Source organism: Biomphalaria glabrata, chromosome 2 (assembly GCF_947242115.1).
Source record: "Biomphalaria glabrata chromosome 2, xgBioGlab47.1, whole genome shotgun sequence".
NCBI classification, from domain to species: domain Eukaryota; kingdom Metazoa; phylum Mollusca; class Gastropoda; family Planorbidae; genus Biomphalaria; species Biomphalaria glabrata.
This window is the reverse complement of record NC_074712.1, coordinates 64,674,823-64,697,071: the sequence shown is the minus strand read 5'-3', so window position 1 is coordinate 64,697,071 and position 22,249 is coordinate 64,674,823. Positions and strand designations below refer to the sequence as shown.

The 22,249-nt window shown below is 37.8% G+C and overlaps 1 long non-coding RNA gene across 1 annotated transcript; it reads left to right on the top strand.

Annotated features, from left to right (window-relative positions):
• Window positions 1-2,782: 2,782 nt before the first annotated feature.
• LOC129924800 (uncharacterized) lies at window positions 2,783-3,378 on the top strand. The gene is made up of 2 exons (XR_008776733.1): window positions 2,783-3,302; window positions 3,335-3,378. It is a non-coding gene; the product is annotated as an uncharacterized LOC129924800 (long non-coding RNA).
• Window positions 3,379-22,249: the final 18,871 nt, after the last annotated feature.

Here is a 22,249-nt window from a genome sequence, read left to right as displayed (position 1 = left end):
GGACAGGGAGGATGATGGCGGTCATTGTTCAAACTTGGCACCATCCTCACAATAGTCTTCATTAGTTTCTATTTCTTTTGAAAAAATGTATTATCCTTTTGCAGGAGCATATTGCTGATTTATCTTGGCTAAGGACTGACCTGAAGATATAAATTAAACTTTGAAAAAATAAAACACATTACAACAAATTATACTTTAGATTTGAAATTACTTCACTTAATAAATAATTATTAAATGTAGAAATTCATTTAATCCAAACTCTTTACTATTTTTCTTACCTAAGTTAAAGCAGAGGTCTTTATTTTCAAAGTTAGTCTCCTGTACACTATTTGACAGCTTATTGTTATCTAGGTAAGTTAGAATAGCTCAAAGAGTTACATTTTAGTTTTTATTATAGAGCCATAAAACCCTGGCTTCAGATCTGAAAATTATAAATATAAATATTGATTAGATCAACAAATTATTTATTTTTTAATTTTCTAATTTCTAACACACAAAAACAGTCATAAATCAGATCTAGATAATGCTGTAATGAAGGAAATCAATATTTAAAGATAAAATGTAAAAACAGTGTAACGAACTTCTGCAGCCTTGTAGCTATTCAAAAACATGAAAAAGCAGCCTGGCAATGTGGTATGTGTGCTGGATTGCCATTGGTCCAGGATTCATACCTGTTCACTGCCATCCCCGTCATCTTGCAGAGATTTCGCCTAGGAAGTAGATTATCTTCATTTATTTCAACTCTGAAGGAACATCTGAAACATGTAAAACAAAGGCTTTAGGAATCAACCATGAAAAAAAATATCAGTAGATGATGACATCATCCCGACCATTGCTAATGCCCAGGTAGAAGCTTCACACCATGACAAATGAAGGGGGAAGTATAATTTAAATACATTTAATTCTAGACCTATGATTAGTGAAGAAACAGTATATGGCAGATCCAAACTAGTCTTGATCTAAGAATCTATAATTAAGTTCATCCATTGAAGTTCGATGATGTCTTTTGTCATCCAGGGGGCTGAGGGCTTTGCACTGGGGTTTTGAGCCTCCACATGTGGCTGGTGAGACCTTGGATGGCTGCCTGGTCGTGCGATTTGCGAGCTGGACTGTTGTTCCGATTTATCGATGGTCCAGGGTTCAAACCCTGCTGCTCCCATCCCCAGTCATCCTGTGGGAGGTTTGGAATCTTCAACTCTGAAGGAACACCCAAAACATGTAAAACATTTTACAAACATGTGAGCCCGGAAAGTTTGGCTGCACAATGGGCAGGTTATTCCAGCTGGAGCTAGTGTCATTGGCCTTTGATTTTTTTCTCTGATGCTATTCTTCTCCCAGCGATGTTCTAGTGCCCCCTGCAATATGTGCGCCAGTTTTATGTGCTTCTGTCTCCCTGGTGTCTGAGTCAAAGCTGAATGCTTTCAGAGAAGCTTTGAGGGTGTCACTGAAGTGTTTTCTTTGTCCACCTTGTGAGGGCTTTCCTTCCCTTAATTGGCCATACATGAGTCGTTTAGGGATGCTGCAGTCGTCTACTGCGCAGATGTGGCCTTCTCATCACAGCTGGGACTGCATCGGGATTGTGTGCATGCTTTGCAGGCCCGCTCTTTGAAGGACTTCAGTATCTGGTATCTTTTCTTGCCATTTAACATTCAGTATTTTTCTGAGATGGGTCATATGAAAGTATATATATACACTGTCCAGGTTTTTTAGGCATAGAGAACTGTCGGGAGGAGGACAGCTCAATAAATCCCTAGCTTTGTGTATGTGGAGATACCCATCTATTCCAAACATTTTAGACATTCTGAAATAGGATGCACTAGCATTGGCTATACATAGTTACTAATGATCTTTTGCAGATAATTTTCAGAGCAGATATTTAGGGCACAGTTGTCAGCAAATAGCAGATCCCTGATTACTGCTGATTTTTTTTTTTACTTTGCTTTGAGCCGCTTCAGGTTGTATAGGCCACCATCAAATCTATATGTTATATTTATCCCGTTTGTATCTCTATTTGTGAATGCATCTGTCAGCATAGCAGAAAACATAATACTGAACAGTGTGGGTGCTAGGAAACAACCTTGTTTTACCCCATATGATACTTAAAAAGGTTCTCCACTTTCCTGAACACAAGCCTTCATGCCATGAAGGCATGAATAATTAAGTAAATCTATATAGATCTACATCTTATCTAGACTCTTTATATAAAATCTATAGATAGAGGCACATTTCATATAAATTCCAAATATTTATGCTAGAACTAATTCATACAAGAAGTGCTTTTTCTTGCCTAGTGACTATAATAGTGCCATTGATTAGAGAATGGAATGGGTTGCCTGAATCAGCCAGGAAAACCAAAGAGTTAGCAGAGTTTAAATTTAAGTCAATAATAATATTAACATGTATGACTGTCAGACCTGTCACTATGACTAGATTCTCTAGATTGTACAAATGAAATGTGTAGGTTTTTAAGGTTTTTGAAGATGCCACTGAATGTAAAAAATTATCATTTATGATGTCAATAATGAGTCATTGAGTGAATCATGATTGCTTGAATGGCAGTGTCCAATGATTTTGAATTTTAGAACTATTCAACTAGACATAATTTCTAGATCTAGAATTCTAGATCTATTTCTAGAGAGTCATTAGACTGCTTAAATGCCGGCTTACTTAACTTGTTACTTGACTTATAGATCTAAGTATTCTAAGTGTCTTAAGAAGTTAAGTTATGGTTATTAAATTCATTTATTTTTTATATCTACACTAGTGGTGACTAGTGACTAGATTCTAGATCTAGATCTAGAGTAGTTTATGCTATTCGGACACCTATAGGCCCAAATTTGAAAGTTTGACTTTGACAGCGCATTATTTGACAATGGTTTGACATAGAAAAGAAAATGACGTATCAAAATCTTCTTTAGTTAAAGGAGAATAAGGATGACTACTTATATTTGTTCCCCAAACCTATATTTATTATATTTAAGGTCAAAGACGCCGTGTGTTTTCATTTAATTCGGACACATTTGACCCACATTATTTGATTCCGGACACAATAATTTATTTCGGACAGTCTCTATATTTAGGCATCAATAAACTCAGATTTTAATTCTATATTAACATTAACTAAATTTTAAGATCCCCAGGCATAGCCCATCACATGAAATCATAACGATGTTTTCAAACTATGCATAAATACGAACACAAAAAAATAAAAATATGAACACACTTATTCTACCAAAATTAGGTCACTGGAATAGTGATTTCTGCACCGACCTTTAGACTTATTTTATGTTTGTTTATTTTATGTGTGTTGAATGTTTGGGGTTTGCATGATTAGATGTGTTGAATGTTTGTGTTTTTTTTGTTTATTAATTTAATAAATTTCTAATACAGATGATCTTTTGTAGTATAGTAGGCCCCTACAGGTTACGATAGCCATTCTTGCCTAACTGAATCCTCTATATTCTCTCTATATAAATCTAGATCTATCTAGTAGGTCTAGATCTAAGCATTTAACTTCATTCAATGTACCAAGCTCACTCCAAACATTTGCCCATTTATTCTCTATTTAAAAATAATAACAACAAACGAACAAATATAATATAAGATCATTTTTATTGATGTCCAAAACTGGCTGTCCGAAATAAATTTTGGTAAGAAAATCGTAATTTGATTCGGACACCGTATTAATTTTTTTTTGATATGGAATTAGAAAACTTGGCTTATGAATCAAATAAATTAGCTCCAAAAACAGAATAAATATTGCCGGGCTCATTAGTATAGACTTAGAAAATAAAAAAATATAGTCTTAACTCTAGGAAGAGGTAAAGTCATCCGGGTAACATAGGAAAAAACAACAACCTGACTAACTAATTTGAAATTCGTTTTTCTTACATAAAAAGATAGCTAAATGGAAGGAAATTGGGTTAGAATCATTGGAAAATGGACAAGCACATTATACAGCGCGCTAGTTTTATAATACATATTAAAATAATTATTTAATGACCACAAAAAACAGCGAATGTCCGAATTCATGTAATGTCCGAAATAAATAAACTACTATATATCTATATATATTCTTATAATAAATACTTATTAAATATAATAAATCATATTAGTTTTAGATCTATTTATCTATATTTAATATTTATATATAATAATTTAATATAAATTATATAATTATAATATTATAGGCCAATATAGGGTAATTTCCTCCGCTTTTAGCAGCTGAGTCTAGACTAAAATCACTATATATTTAAAAAAATAAATTAACTTACCTGCTATGTCACTATGTGACAGTATGTATGTGTTGGTGTTGATATTCTATAGCCAGACACTCGCACAAGGTGCATTCAATTTTTCGATAAACAATCACCGGCAAACGGAAGCTGTCCAGGTTAGCACAAGCTTCGATGCTAATTTGTTAATTAGCTAAATCTAAACAGGGTAAATACGCAGTGGTTATCAAACTGTTATATAGATCTAGTAACTTCGTAGACCAAAAAAAAAAAAATGTTTTCCCCATAATAGAAGTTTTCCGTCAGAAAGTCATTCTCATGTTACATACGTATGAACATGTGAGAGGGGCTGTAAATGTAGGCACAAGCCCAAGCTATTGTGACTGTCATAAATACGATCATTCTCTTGGGTAGAATTTCGTATAGAAATCAAACTTTTTCCGGCTTCAAACTTGTATTAATAGGCTAATATTAATTTAATAGATGATGTTCTGTTGTCACAGACTAATAATAATTTACTGTAGACGTTACTAATTAATAATGATAATAACGAGACTGTCTTTATCAAGGTAGACATATAATGGTGATATATAACTAACTTTTATTTCCGTCCGATTCTTTGCTTTCGCATAAAACATAAACAACAAACAATGACGTAATATCTTCTAATATTAGCACATCCTTTCTTTTGAAGCTATTATCACATCCTTCCTTTTAAAGTTCTTAATACTTATATTTACAAGGAATTTTGACAACTCGACCACTTCTGGTTGTCTTGACCGGCACAGCAAGTTATCTAGATGTTGGCTTATAATTGTCTGTTTCTGTTGTTCTAACAGTTTGCTGTTCATTGTCTTCGTCGGTGTCATAGTACCCAGAGATGTCTTCTTCGTAGCTCTTGTTTAAAAACCGTTGATTTCGTCTGTATGTTTTCCCATCATTTGTCTTTATGATGTAAGATCTGGGTGATGGATGTTTCTTAATGACGACTGCTTTCTGCCATGTTTGTCCTAGACGAACTCTAACCTTCTCCCCGACAGAGTAGTCTTTAGGTAATCTTGCTTTTGAATCGTATTTCGCTTTGCTTTTCCTCTGTCGTTCGTTGAGTAATGTCTCTGCATTTTCAGCTACCGATGGTTTCAATAGTTTGGGATCAGTTGGAATGATGTCCCTGAGTCTTCTACTCATCAGCAGTTGTGATGGCGAATAAAGCAGTCCGCTTATCGGAGTATTTCTATACTCGAGCATAGCGAGATATGGATCTTTCCCACTTTTGAATGCTTTGTTAAATATCTGCTTTACGATACCAACACTAAACACGAGCTTCGATATATATATATATAATCAGGTTAGGCTTTTGGTGAAGAGAATAATCGAATAACGTTATTTTATATTAATCCCATTTAGCCTCTTTTATTTGACATGCATATTTTGTTAAAAAGTTTAAATTGAATTAAAGGTGAGGGTATAGGCCTATAGTGCGCGGGTCTTGCATTTTCGTAAACCCGTCATAAATATAAATATATGGACTACAAGAGTGGCTGCCTCGTCGTGCGTTATGCGCGCTGGACTGTCGTTAGGACTTGTCGATGGTCCCGGGTTGATACCCTGCACGCTGCCAACCCCGTCGTCCTGCGAGAGGTTTGGATTAGGTAGTAAATCAGAATTTTCTTTAACTCTGAATCAACATCAGGAACATTTTTTTTAAAGTTACAAACAATCTCATCTGCATACCCACTATATAATTTTATAGAAATGATGTCACCTATACGTACATTAACACATTTTAACAGCGTACTTCAATTTATGGACGAAGTCTACAATTTTACAATGCTACAACTTAGGAGCTATATAATGTAACCTACATTGTAGTCCAACTTATGGGAGTAGCATAGGAATATTCGATGTTAGGATATAATTTAAGGAAGTAGCCTACATAGGCCTATATACAATGTTAGGCCCTCACCTCACGGAGGAGGCCGACAAAGATAGGGCTACATTATTAGGCCTACAACTTACGGAGGTAGCCAACAAAAATAGGGCTACAATGTTAAGTCCACAACTTACGGAGGTAGCCGACAAAGATAGGGCTACATTATTAGGCCTACAACTTACGGAGGTAGCCAACAAAAATAGGTCTACAATGTTAAGCCCACAACTTACGGAGGTAGCCCACAAAGATAGGGCTACATTATTAGGCCTACAATTTACGGAGGTAGCCAACAAAAATAGGTCTACAATGTTAAGCCCATAACTTACGGAGGTAGCCGACAAAGATAGGGCTACATTATTAGGCTTACAATTTACGGAGGTAGCCAACAAAAATAGGGCTACAATGTTAAGTCCACAACTTACGGAGGTAGCCCACAAAGATAGGGCTACAATGTTACAGCCTTTCACTTCAAATTTTCTCTCCCATTATGCCCATATTACTTAATGCGGCGACCCCCAACCGTAAAAAATCATAAGCCTAAGAAGCTGTGCTTTTGATAATGTTCTAAAACAGTTCACTTGATGTAAATATTTGATATGCGTTGCCATGTTTTAGGTTTCAACATGAAACAATTGTCATTGTAGTCTTGAAATAAATAGTTCTGATTATGATTAAATTATAAATAAATAAAATTGCATCTTTGTGACATGCATTTATTTACTATTCTATTTCTTATTTGGGAGACGCGGGGATCTTTGGGCGCCTCTAAGTCCACCCAACTCTAATGTTATTAGTTGGGGAAAGTAAATGCGGTTGGTCGTTGTGCTAGCCACATGACACCCTCGTTAACCGTGGGCCACAGAAACAGATAACTTTGATTGTGTCCACACCATAGACCGCAACGGAAACTTTTACTTTTTAACTTATTTCTTATTCACCATTTTTGTGGTGCAGACTTATGTGACTATTTTTTTTAAGCATGACGTAGCATTTGCAGTATTAGAATCTATATTTTCAATGGTCTTAGACGACCCCTGGCGAATCGTTATTCGACCCCCAAGGGGGTCGTGACCCACAGGTTGAGTGTCACAGTCACGGTTGATATTGCCTGCTATATTTTCACCTCGGGTCAAGAAGGTGAAAGACACGTGAAACCTCTGATATAGAAAGAAGAAGTAAGAATCACTAAATTAACTTTTAGTCAGTAGTAACCTTGAGTCAGTTGAGTAGGGCAGTCACTTGAAGACAGTAGTAACCTTTAGTCAGTTGAGTCGTTTATGGGACTTGAGACAGTACACGTATTTTGATAGTTATTTTCTGTACTTAGAGCTGGATACATATTATTGAAGTTTATTGTTACCCGCTGTGATGCGGACGTGATTTAAGAGTAAAGTATATATATATAGCCTATATACACCTGCTCTTGAGGACTTAGTATATTGGATATATTTGGTACCGCTGTTACGCGGACGTAACTATATTTCTATGCATTTTTGTAACTACTATGAAGTGCAGCATATTGTCATTGAATAAACGTTATGTCTTGTCTGCTTCAATTCGGATTCTAGTCAATCCACGGAACTATACTATTTGTGTTTGTTACGTGTCAAGTGTGACTCCAGGCAGCAAGAAGCCAGCAAACTACAGCATTCGCGACACATTGATTGTGATACAAGCTTCTACATCTTAGTGACCAGCCTTATGTGTAATACTAATACCATGTCAAAAGGCCAGTTACATTGAGAACCTCGGCTCTAGATGGAAAACAAAAAAGTATGTTGGCGCTGCCCTTTGTCACTTTTTAGTGGGCTTTGGGGGGGGGGGGGGGTTGGGGGAACACTGCTTCTGAGTTGTAAAGAGCTTTTTCCTGGCGACGGTAGAGCAAGTTAAAATAAGCCCAAAGTAGGAGGAGACACTGACCGATATAATGTGAAGAGCAAACGAGGCTGCATATTAATTTTTATTTGTGGGTGGGGGGTCATCGTTTTGACTGTTGCAACGCAATAAATACTAAGACTGCTTCATTGATCCATATGGAAATTTGGACTCTTTTCTCATATAAAGACAACACAACAGAAACATACACATAAATAAATAGAACAGACACAACATAAAGAGTTCATTCAGCGATTACACACAGGCATTTTGGTCCTTTTCATGTTTCCTGATCAACGACTGGCGTTGATATAGTCTGACCGAGTAAGGTACGGACGAGTTTTTGTACCGCTCTGTTCTTGTCAAGATTGACAGTATAGTAGCCCACTTCGCGACCACTTCTGATGGAGCGGGTGGCTTCCAAGATTTTTCCGATTATTCTTAGACATTTCTGTTCATGAAGTTCCTTCAAATATAGCCATGTAGGCGGTGTAGAAATGGGCATGACGTCTATGTTGAAATGTTTTATTGAAAAGAATGTTTTGAATTGATTTTGTTGCTGGTCCAATTTAAAAGATGAAGGGACGTCTCTTAATTTTCTGTTTTTAAATTTCAGATTTTTATTTACACTCTTTGTTCTTTTTTTTTTAAATTCACAAATATGTCCCCCCCCTCCCCACCCAATCTTTATATTTATTATTTATATTTATTTTATATTTATTAATTATTAATTTTCAGATAAACTATCAATAGATATCGCTAATAATATAATATCGAATCTATATTTCTAAAACATAACAAAACATTGACCATTCTTTAAAAAGTAAAATAAGATGATTTTTGACAGATAAGCCTACTTAAGGAACTGCAGTCCATATAATGTAAAATATGGAAAGCTGCGTGGTCTTATGGTATGCGCCTCGGACTGTCGTTACGATGGTTCGTGTTTGAACCCTTCCGCCGTACAGTAAATTTGACTATGGTGTAATTATTTCTGAAAAAAAATAAAAAAATCCGAAACTCGAAAGACAAAAAAGAAATTACAGTTTCTCCTATTGTTGTGTTTTGGACTTTGATTATATACCAGTAGGCTACAATACAAAAAAAAAGTAATCGGATGGACTCTCTAAAATGAACACACAATGAGCATTAAAAGCAGACCTAATTGATTTGTTAAAATGTTACTTACACGTAGATAGCAAAATCACTGAACCGAGAAAGGTCTTCATTTTCCAAATCATTTTGTTGAGTCTACTGCTCTTATAGTCCTAAATGTGAAAATGCGAAATAGGCTGGTAGACTTTCTTTCACGAGATAAAGCTTGATATTTTCCAATACAGTAGAGTGCCTTTACGAAAGTTTTATTGCAATTTTCTGCTCAAAACTGATATTAAATTAGAAACTACACAGTTTGTAGTTGCGTCCTTTGAAAAGAGAAACGAATGCCCCAAAAGAAAACAAAATAGAATTGTCAATGTCACACATTAAAATTCACGTAAGCTGCTTCCGAGATTCTTTTGTTTGGTAATCCTATGCAAATCAGATTAAAGAACCTATTTTTTTAATCGTCACAGCACCCGTCCGACAAAAGTCAAAGGTCAGTATGATGAAAATAATCACTATAAGCTTGATGGTGAAATAAGACTCAGACAGAACTTTTCAATAAATCCCTATACTTATGACAAAATGAAAGCAAATCAGTGTTACAAAACAAAGTCACGAAACTGTCACTAAAGAATATATAAAGCAACACAGTGGATTATCTGCGATCACATCGAATGCAAGTTCCGTGAGCGCCCTCGTTTTTGTCACTGCTTTTTTTGTCACCTGCCTGGCGCACGCTGAACAGTGCGAGTAGACCTAATTAAATCACACATTGGTCGTCATTTAATGCAGTGAATCCCTGTCTCTCCCCCCCCCCCTTTCTCTCTCTCTCTCTCTCTCTTTATATAGATAGATAGATAGATAGATAGATAGATAGATAGATAGATATAGATATAGATAGATATAGGAAAGATAGATAGATAGATAGATAGATAGATAGATAGATAGATAGATAGATAGATAGATAGATAGATAGATAGATAGATAGATAGATAGATAGATAGATAGAATGATAAATAGATAGAATGAGAATGATAGATAGATAGATAGATAGATAGATAGATAGATAGATAGATAGATAGATAGATAGATAGATAGAAAGCATGAGGCCTCGAAATGATAAGGCCCAATGTTTGTCTTCCTAGAAGTGAACAAAATCTGCTGTTTAACCAGTAACTGGCGTTCAACTAGTAACTCTGACGTTTAACCAGTAACTGGCGTTCAACTAGTAACTCTGACGTTTAACTAGTAACTGGCGTTCAACTAGTAACTGGCGTTTAACCAGTAACTGGCCTTCAACTAGTAACTCTGACGTTCATCCAGTAACTGGCGTTCAACTAGTAACTGACGTTTAACCAGTAACTGGCGTTCAACTAGTAACTGACGTTTATCCAGTAACTGGCGTTCAACTAGTAACTCTGACCTTTAACTAGTAACTGGCGTTCAACTAGTAACTCTGACGTTTAACCAGTAACTGGCGTTCAACTAGTAACTCTGACGTTTAACCAGTAACTGGCGTTCAACTAGTAACTGACGTTTATCCAGTAACTGGCGTTCAACTAGTAACTCTGACGTTTAACTAGTAACTGGCGTTCAACTAGTAACTGACGTTTAACCAGTAACTGGCGTTCAACTAGTAACTCTGACGTTTAATTAGTAACTGGCGTTCAACTAGTAACTGACGTTTAACCAGTAACTGGCGTTCAACTAGTAACTCTGACGTTTATCCAGTAACTGGCGTTCAACTAGTAACTCTGACCTTTAACTAGTAACTGGCGTTCAACTAGTAACTGACGTTTAACCAGTAACTGGCGTTCAACTAGTAACTCTGACGTTTAATTAGTAACTGGCGTTCAACTAGTAACTGACGTTTAACCAGTAACTGGCGTTCAACTAGTAACTCTGACGTTTATCCAGTAACTGGCGTTCAACTAGTAACTCTGACCTTTAACTAGTAACTGGCGTTCAACTAGTAACTGACGTTTAACCAGTAACTGGCGTTCAACTAGTAACTCTGACGTTTAATTAGTAACTGGCGTTCAACTAGTAACTGACGTTTAACCAGTAACTGGCGTTCAACTAGTAACTGACGTTTAACCAGTAACTGGCGTTCAACTAGTAACTCTGACGTTTAATTAGTAACTGGCGTTCAACTAGTAACTGACGTTTAACCAGTAACTGGCGTTCAACTAGTAACTCTGACGTTTATCCAGTAACTGGCGTTCAACTAGTAACTCTGACGTTTAACCAGTAACTGGCGTTCAACTAGTAACTGACGTTTAACCAGTAACTGGCGTTCAACTAGTAACTCTGACGTTTAACTAGTAACTGGCGTTCAACTAGTAACTGACGTTTAACCAGTAACTGGCGTTCAACTAGTAACTCTGACGTTTAACCAGTAACTGGCGTTCAACTAGTAACTCTGACGTTTAACCAGTAACTGGCGTTCAACTAGTAACTGACGTTTAACCAGTAACTGGCGTTCAACTAGTAACTCTGACGTTTATCCAGTAACTGGCGTTCAACTAGTAACTCTGACGTTTAACCAGTAACTGGCGTTCAACTAGTAACTCTGACGTTTAACTAGTAACTGGCGTTCAACTAGTAACTCTGACGTTTAACCAGTAACTGGCGTTCAACTAGTAACTCTGACGTTTAACCAGTAACTGGCGTTCAACTAGTAACTCTGACGTTTAACCAGTAACTGGCTTTCAACTAGTAACTGACGTTTAACCAGTAACACTCATCAAAGAACAACGTTTACCTACAAGATTTGTGTTCTGTCCAATTTGTTGAAGTTTTTAATTCAATTTAAAATTGTCCTATCTAACGAATTCTAAAGTAATTATTACTTATATGGCTATCTTTCTCTTGTTACAGGCTGACTCAGTCCTTATGCTCTCAGCGAGAGCATCAAAGATTATGTGATGATATATATACAAGAAAAATTAGCTGCATTACTGTAACACTTCACTGTCTCTCGTGTTGTTATGTTTTGTAGTTTTCTCTAATAGAAAGCCCTTTGTGTACATTATCCTCGTCATCCCCTGGCCATCAAATCATTAAATAAGAACAATCTGGTATAAACTTTGTCACATGTAAATTATGAGTGAGTCTGGTGTGAATGTACACTTTGGTTTCTTATAATGTTTTTTTGTTTGGTGTAATGCACAAATTGTAAGACAAATTTCCTTACGGACAATAAAGACTATTATTATGTTAGAAATGAACGAGTAGTCATTCCTTGGCGCTGCCAGGGTCGAGTTTCGCTAAAGAGAAACAAAATTCATCGTAGTCCCTTTATCAGTTTCCACCGAGGAATTTTCTGGTGATGTGGCAGGTCTGCAGAAGTACCGCCCTCTGACAGGCAACGAGAATGTTATTATTATTATTATTATTATTGATATGCCAATAGATCGTAGACAGGTAAGGACTGTGGTTCTGCACAAAGTAAACTAATTGACCTCGATTTTGAATAAGCTTCTTGCTACAAGATATATTTCAGTCTTTTCCAATTTTTACGAATTTTCGTTTACGCTACAGCCGTGTCTCATTATAGTCCTGCAGGAGTGTTAAGCATGCTCTCTATCATTTCGTATTAGTTCAACGGAGACAACCGTGTTTCATCCTATTGTCTCTCTATTCGTGAGTTGTCCACCTTATTAAGTCATAAATCGTTTTCTTCCGGCTGGATGTCTCCTGTCCCCTGTGGCGTAGCTAGAGTGGGATGAGAAGGAGGGGGGAGAATTTGAAAATCCCCCCGGGCCTCACTTGAGGGGCCCCCAAATTAGTGGGTTTTTTTTACATTAAAAAATAAATATTACGCAAAATGAAGGGGCCCCCAAAGAGGTCAAGCCCCCCCGGAACCCCAAACAATGGAAAATTCCTAGATACGCCTCTGACTGTCATGATTTAATGCATTGATATTTGTTATTATGTCATTCACACTAAATTGTTGTTGATTTTCAACGCGTCCACCTTGTTAAATGTTGCCTTATTTATAGATAGATTGTTTCGTTTGCCTAAAGCTCTCGGGTTATCTTTTTAAGGCGCTTTCACCAGTTTGGCCGGTGCATCTCCGGGTTTTCGCCAGTGAGTCTTCCAAGGGCTTTTCACTTCAAGAACTGAACAATTATAGGCCTACACTTTTTAAACTAAAATATACATATTAATTATTGTTTAAAGGGAAAGTGAGATTAAATTTATAAGAACTGTTTCTTTCTTCTAAAATATAACATGCTTTTAGATATAATCATTCATAAGTGGATCTTAAAGCTTTTGAAAAATTGTAGGGGCTTCCACAAAATCTTGCCCTGGGGCCTCCACGTACTTAAATCCGGCCCTGGCTCCACCCGGTGCAGACAAAGACTTAATTCGAACTGGGGTCTATGTAGACCTAAGTTATTTTTTCGTCCTCCGTGCATGCCTTTGGAAGGGGCTTTTCTTTGGGACTCTAATTTCTCTCCAGCGGCCTGTTCCCTGCTTTCATCTAAGCTAGTGAAGGCGAACATCATCATGGCACCCGATAGGCCTTTACAGCGCTTCAGCTCCCCTAAGCATGCAGTCACCCCTAGGGTTACGTCTAAAAGAGGATGGAAAGAAGGCCGAATATAAATATATATATTGTTGTAAACCTGGTGGTGACACAGATGGGGGTAGTGCTGTGTGTTTTTAGCCTACCCAAATCGCCCCAGTCCAGCGCAGGACGATCGGTCAACTGTGTCCAGTGACAGTACACGCCAGTTCGGCAACGACCTGTGTGTAAATATTACGCACGCAAGTCTCGGCTATTGTGATCATTCTGAGTGGTCAAGAACGTTCCATTCGATTCTAGAAGGCCAGTAGAGACATTATATAAGAGCGAGTGTGTCAGAAAGACGAGACTTCACGTTACCTCGCAATGTGACCAGTACGAGGCGAGAACCAGCACGGTGTGTGAAGTCAGGCGGAGCAAGACTAGGTTTTTGTAAAGACAGTGTTAATGTTGTTGCCAACTGTACAGTGTTTGTAATGTATTTGCAATTAAACTGACTGATACTTTGGAGCCCTGAGTTGTGAGGTTCTCTAAGTTCGTTGTGTCGTGTGGTGCAGTTAGAAGAGAGCCTGGATAGTAGGAGAGATACGTAACAATATATAAATTGAAATTGTATTGATGAAACATGACTATCATTGGCTGTAAAAATAAAATTTTATAGCTCTTAACTCTTTCTCTCCGTAATTGTTTTTCTCGTTCCGATTGTAGGCCTATTATTCTTTTCCCTCATTTGTAATTCACTTTCCTGCTATGATTAAACTTCAATATTTTTTTTGTATGTTATCAGAAAATGTTATATTTGTTATTGAATTATAGGAGCGGGCATGCTCTTTGTACACAACACAAATTAAAGTTTATAAATCATAAAATCAATTCAGTGTTAATGGGAGTCAAATCAACGTTGGCAGCATCCATTAGGAGAGAAAGAGTTAAAAAGTATCATAGTTATCGGTCGATGCGACTTTTTATGTTGCACTTGTCTAGCATTGGCCTGAGATAATGGTTGAACACTTTCTTTAGATTGTGTCAGAGTTAAGACGCCTCAGTCGGGTACTGTTAATCCACAGCAAGACAGTGCGACGCAGGGAGTCCAGAGTCAAGTCAGTACGGACGTGACTTCCGTGACCCCTACATCGAAAGGTGTCGGTCCGGGACAGTCGAGACAGAGTCCAGTTCAAGTTGAGTACAACGGTAAAGGGTTAATTGTACAGTATTTGGATGTAATATATTACATTCGTTAGAGCATAAAGCTATAGTATTAAAGTAGCCCCTTATTTGGAAATGGACCTCATTCACTAATCGTAAACAAACAACATTTAGCCTCTCTATCTCTTCTATACAAATTACGCAATCCATAAAGGCTGTCACGTGATACGTTTTTTTTCCCATTGTTTTATCAATATTATCACGTGGTTAAATGTTGTTTGTTTACGATTGGTGAATGAGGTCCAATGGAGTTGTCAAGTTCTTGAAGTGTTTATGTTGGGTTAAGCACGTGTGTTAAGCAAACGTGATGTCAACTGATGGTTCAAACAAACATCATAGAGACTTTTCTAGCTTTAGTCCAGGGGCGGACTGGCTATATGGGCATTCGGGCAAATGCCCGGTGGGCCGGTATCCTAATGGGCCGGTAGGACCACAGTAAGCATCTTATTTTTTGAAATCACGTCTGTATTTTATAAGATAAGGATCGCATCATATAATATACAATTTATGGGCCGGGTGATATAGAAATGCCCAGGCCGATTTTGATACCCAGTCCACCCCTGCTTTAGTCTTCCCACGCGTTACTAAAAAAAAAATATAGTGCTAGATCGGGGACTACACAAGCCAACAGTCTTTAATTGAAAGAATAATATGCAATGCAGTGGCGTAGCAAGCGTGGGTCCGGGTTGAAGAACACGTTTGTGGGCCTCCACACAGAAATAAAAGTGTGTGACAAAGAAATCGAGTAGTATGTATGTATGGGTACATTGAACAAAAGACATTCTAATACCGTACTAGTAATGCAACAATTTTGTAAGTAATTATTTTAAAGCAATGTTTACTTTAGCTATGACTTCGTGCAAATAATAATGTCTTTAAAACTAAAAAATTGTAGACCTTCTTAACGTATCAATCGACTAAAAATGTTTTCAATTTAACAAGAAAAAGTTTTCGGCTGTTACGTCCGCCCCCCCCCTCCCCCATTCTACAATTTTAATAAAAATGTCCATGTCTTCTATTCCAAAGATTAAGGATGAGTCCAGTGTTTCACATGACTACGCAAATTCAGTTGCGACCTGCATGTTTTTCCGCATTTCGTGCAGACAAAGCCGTTGTCCGCCGGCGGTCTATTTAAATTTTCTTTCCGTCTTCTGCGCCTGTCTTCCATAAGGGCTTTCTTTTGGGTCTCAAATATGAGTCCCGTAACCTTTGTGGGAGCTCTCCGTCTCTCACAGAGACCATCTGCTGCCAGCTATTTCCTCTATGCCATTGAGGGTGAAATGGCGCCTGAGTTGATCTTTATAGTGCATAAGGCACCTCTTTTACGCAGTCTTCCATTACAATCACCAAAGAAGATTCGGTACTCGGGGTGATTCGAGACACACTGCAAGGCATCCAGCCTGCACTGTCTATTTATAGTGGAATATGGAGTGCACAGACCAAAACCCTTCTTTATGTCAAGTGTCGACCACAGTGGCTCAGTAGTCTGAGATAGCTGTAGACATCAAAAGGCTGTAGGCTTTATTTTGGAGTTTCTATCTCCTAGACTGGCTGCCGACCTAGAGCCCAGTCAACCCCTCGACCGCAAATCTAATCTACTCTCTTCATCGCCTTTGGCATGCGGTCGTCTGAGTTGCAATGGTTTTCAGAAGGAAGAAAAAAAATTGTTTACAAATCTCCCAACCAGACTTATTATTTATTTATATTATATTAGACACGACTCCATCAGTGTTAATGAGCGGCTGACAGGTCAGATGTGCCACAGTGTGGACTATATGCAAAGCCTGACCTATATTGCTGATCTAATGAGTCATTGGACTTTGTTGATTGGTTCAAAGCATCTCAGTTGTTAATGTCTGAATGTTGACTGTACAGCACGAAGAACAACATTTTGTTTTTATTTACATCCTAGCATAAACATCCAACGGGACTGTGGGGGGTGGAGGTGGGTAGGGTTCGAACCTTGACCATCGAGGCGACAGTTTAAATAGAATACCACATGACCAAGCAGACAACCAATACGAACAACCTCTGGCATTTCTTCCGTCCCTTTGACTATCGACGTAGGGTTGGACATTTCACTTCACCAAATCCCTTCCACTTCCCCGCCTGTTCTTAGCAGGATGTCAAGGCCGTTCACATAGTCCTGCCAACTTTTCTCTGGACGACCCGTTCTTTGTGCTCCCTTCAGTGTACCTTGAAGGATGACTTTTGACAGCCAACTACAATTGGATGGCTGCCTGGTCGTGCGGTCTGCGCGCTGGACTGTCGTTCGGATTTATCGACGGTCGTGGGTTCAAACTCTGCCCGCTCCCATCCCCCGTCGTCCTGCGGGAGGTTTGGACTAGGAAGTAAACTATCTTCAACTCTGAAGGAACATCCGGAACATGTAAAACATTTTACAAACAACAAACAATTGAACCGAACTTGCTCAGCTTTCGTCTATTCACAGTATTGAGAAGTTCATCCTTTTTGCCAGCCAGACTAGTTAAAAAAACAAACTCATTTACTCTTAAAAGTTTGAATTCTTCTTTCGGCCTCAGCGTTCAGTGTCCAACTTTCACCACCATATGGGAGTACATAGATTACCATTTATATGTAACAATATATTACTGACCGGAGATGTCCAAACTACTAATCATATCCATCTCGTGACGTCATATCCAGCTAGTGACGTCATATCTGGCTCGTGACGTGGTGCTATTCATCCTCTTGAAACGAATGTTACAATGTGTGTTGAAGACTCGATAAATTTTGTTGCTCATCCGGCCCATGACATGTGTTAGAAATTTACATGACCTTAAAAAAACTGGGCGTCACTTGTTACAACTAATCCGTCTTTAGCAGCAGTCGTTTTTATTTTGAGAGGACGAAGGTTTATCATTAAAAAAAAAAAAACAGTACCGGTATCAATAACATTTTTAAAAAGGATTTTTTGTTACAAATATTTTCTGAATTTAGAACAAATTTAAAGATGGTCAAATCTTGACTACACTGTTTTCTGTATTAGTTTTTACTACTTTTAGGACGCGTAGGATGTAATCATCTTCTTTTTTGAAGTAACGTCTGTATTTTATAAGATAAGATTTACATACCTCTTCTTTATTCAAAGTTTTAAAAAATTAAACTTACAGTTATCTGATAAATAACGTAGATACCAATAAGTATTTTAGCGGTTGTGTAGATTTGCTTGTATAAAAATGAGGTGTATTAACACAAGTGGAATCAAACGTTAAATGATAAAGGAAAACATATACTGGCCTTTAATTAGTATTGTACATTAATGTCTTACACATTTCGTTTCATTAAATGTTGCATAACATCATGTTTTATCATTAAATTTTAAACTTTTTTTTCCTCTGCAGTCCCCCTTTTATTATTGTAATTCTAAAAAAAGAAATTTAATGTCCAAATGCACTAAGTACCAATGCACTAAGCCAAGAACTTGGAAAATGTAATAGGTCTTCAGGTAGCCAAAGTGTCACTAGTCTACTGAAAAGACATGGCTGCCTGGTCGTGCGGTTTGCGCGCTGGACTGTCGTTCAGATTTATCGATGGTCCAGGGTTCAAACCCTGCCCGCTCCCATCCCCCGTCGTCCTGCGGGAGGTTTGGACTAGGAAGTAATTATCTTCAACTCTGAAGGAACATCCGAAACATGTAAAACATTTTACAAACATTTTTTTCAATTAAGAATCAAATTTACAACTTTGTCTAATATTTCAATATTTTCTTTATTCTATATACTAAGTGTTCCAACAATAGTCTAACAGTAGGCTTTCTAAATAAATTTGTTTTAGAAGTATCATATGTTCCTCCAGTAATCAATATTATAATGTCCTAGCACATATTACAAAGCATTTACAAGCCACAGGGGAGGGAAGTGGGCAGTAATGACAGTGCAAAGCATTTACAAGCCACAGGGGAGGGAAGTGGGCAGTGATGACAGTGCAAAGTATTTACAAGCCACAGGGGAGGGAAGTGGGCAGTGATGAGAGTGCCAAGCATTTACAAGCCACAGGGGAGGGAAGTGGGCAGTGATGACAGTGCAAAGCATCTGCAAGCCACAGGGATGGAAGTGGGCAGTGATGACAGTGCAAAGTATTTACAAGACACAGGGGAGGAAAGTGGGCAGTGATGAAAGTGCAAAGTATTTACAAGACACAGAGGATGGAAGTGGGCAGTGATGACAGTGCAAAGTATCTGCAAGCCACAGGGGAGGGAAGTGGGCAGTGATGACAGTGCAAAGCATTTACAAGACACAGGGGAGGGAAGTGGGCAGTGATGACAGTGCAAAGCATCTGCAAGCCACAGGGATGGAAGTGGGCAGTGATGACAGTGCAAAGTATTTACAAGCCACAGGGGAGGGAAGTGGGCAGTGATGACAGTGCAAAGCATTTACAAGACACAGGGGAGGGAAGTGGGCAGTGATGACAGTGCAAAGCATTTACAAGACACAGGGGAGGGAAGTGGGCAGTGATGACAGTGCAAAGCAATATAAGACACAGGGATGGAAGTGGGCAGTGATGACAGTGCAAAGCATTTACAAGCCACAGGGGATGGAAGTGGGCAGTGATGACAGTGCAAAGCATTTACAAGACACAGGGGAGGGAAGTGGGCAGTGATGACAGTGCAAAGTATTTACTAGCCACAGGGGAGGGAAGTGGGCAGTGATGACAGTGCAAAGCGTTTACAAGACACAGGGGAGGGAAGTGGGCAGTGATGACAGTGCAAAGTATTTACTAGCCACAGGGGAGGGAAGTGGGCAGTGATGACAGTGCAAAGCATTTACAAGACACAGGGATGGAAGTGGGCAGTGATGACAGTGCAAAGCATCAGCAAGCCACAGGGGAGGGAAGTGGGCAGTGATGACAGTGCAAAGCATCTGCAAGCCACAGGGGAGGGAAGTGGGCAGTGATGACAGTGCAAAGCCTATAGCAGTCAGGCAACTCTATATTAGGAAATTTTAGATTTCTTGAAGTAAAAATAAAAAAATCCTTTCCATACATGTCAACACAAGAGGCTTAAATTTCATTGAAAGTGTTGAACTAACAAACTAACATCTCTTCTTCTATTATCCAAGTCTGTTCTTTGAAGTAGAATGTTCTGTGAAATAGAATGTTCTGTGAAATAGAAGTCTGTTCTGTGAAGTAGAAGTCTGTTCTGTGAAATAGAAGTCTGTTCTGTGAAGTAGAAGTCTGTTCTGTGAAATAGAATGTTCTGTGAAGTAGAAGTCTGTTCTGTGAAGTAGAAGTCTGTTCTGTGAAATAGAAGTCTGTTCTGTGAAGTAGAATGTTCTGTGAAGTAGAAGTCTGTTATGTGAAGTAGAATGTTCTGTGAAGTAGAATGTTCTGTGAAGTAGAATGTTCTGTGAAATAGAAGTCTGTTCTGTGAAGTAGAATGTTCTGTGAAGTAGAAGTCTGTTCTGTGAAGTAGAAGTCTGTTCTGTGAAATAGAAGTCTGTTCTGTGAAGTAGAATGTTCTGTGAAATAGAAGTCTGTTCTGTGAAGTAGAATGTTCTGTGAAATAGAAGTCTGTTCTGTGAAGTAGAATGTTCCGTGAAATAGAAGTCTGTTCTGTGAAGTAGAATGTTCTGTGAAATAGAAGTCTGTTCTGTGAAGTAGAATGTTCTGTGAAATAGAAGTCTGTTCTGTGAAGTAGAATGTTCTGTGAAATAGAAGTCTGTTCTGTGAAGTAGAATGTTCTGTGAAATAGAAGTCTGTTCTGTGAAGTAGAATGTTCTGTGAAATAGAAGTCTGTTCTGTGAAGTAAAATGTTCTGTGAAGTAGAAGCCTGTTCTGTGAAGTAGAAGCCTGTTCTGTGAAATAGAAGTCTGTTCTGTGAAATAGAAGTCTGTTCTGTGAAGTAAAATGTTCTGTGAAATAGAAGTCTGTTCTGTGAAGTAGAATGTTCTGTGAAATAGAAGTCTGTTCTGTGAAGTAGAATGTTCTGTGAAATAGAAGTCTGTTCTGTGAAGTAGAATGTTCCGTGAAATAGAAGTCTGTTCTGTGAAGTAGAATGTTCTGTGAAATAGAAGTCTGTTCTGTGAAGTAGAATGTTCTGTGAAATAGAAGTCTGTTCTGTGAAGTAGAATGTTCTGTGAAATAGAAGTCTGTTCTGTGAAGTAGAATGTTCTGTGAAATAGAAGTCTGTTCTGTGAAGCTGAAGTCTGTTTTTTAATTTGAAGTCTGTTTAGTTCAGTAAATTTAGAATTTCACTTATGAAAATTATATGCTGTATCGGTTTTGGTTCTTATGTTTACATGTGATTGTAACTCGTCCGTAAGAATGTGTTCACAAAATGTGTGTTGTGTAGTCATTCAGTGTATTAAAGCCATACTAAGATGACATGGTTTTCGACTCTGTTATCATTATGTTCATAACACTAAGGATTGAGAGCTGCCTTACAAAACAGAAAATGAATCTTTATCTAGAGAATAAATTGTACATTCATAGAAATATTATTGGAAACACACACACACACAAATGAAATGGTATCAATATCAAATTCTGTATTATTTTTTGTAATCAATATCAAATTCTGTATTAAATTTTTCATCAATATCAAATTCTGTATTAAATATTTCATAAATATCAAATTCTGTATTAAATTTTTAAAAATATTTAACATTTACAATTTAATTTCAATGTGAAGGCGTGGTCAAGAGGCTAAGTATGCTTGAACTTGGCTTGGCTCGGCTACCTATCAAGGTGACTCTAGGTTCAACACTCAAGCAGAGTTCTGTTTACTGAGTACCCAAAGGCAGCATGGAAAACCCTCTCCCAAATCCCCCCCCCCTACTGGTCCACACATAAGATTGGAACACAGCACTCTTAGCATGCTGTAAGCATGAAAGTAGCACTACATACAAGCTATAATTATTATTATTATTATTGTTAATCCTTTTAGCCTATCAAGCCAAGGTCAACACTAACTGATTACAAACTTAAATTTGACAATTCAGAGATTAATAAGTCAGTGGTTAAATACAAATAAATTTAATAAAAATAAAAAAAACTACAACTTTGTGCATACATCATTCTCTCTCCTAAAAATAATTGTCACAAAATCTAGCCTTTAACGGAGGCATGTGGCTGAGTGGTAAAGCACTTGACTTCCAAACAGGAGGACCCTGGGTTCAAATCCTGGTGAAGACGGGTATTTTAATTTTGGGATCTTTATGGTGCCTTCGAGTCCACCCAGCTCTAATGGGTAACTTCATAGAATCCTAAATGCTGCTGGCAAAATCATTGGCAAAAACCAACCCCATTTGGGCAGTTGTTTGAGACAAACATCTATAAAAAAGCTAACAAGATCCTCGAAATAAAGAATCACCCTTTGTGTCAGGATTTTGTGATTTTACC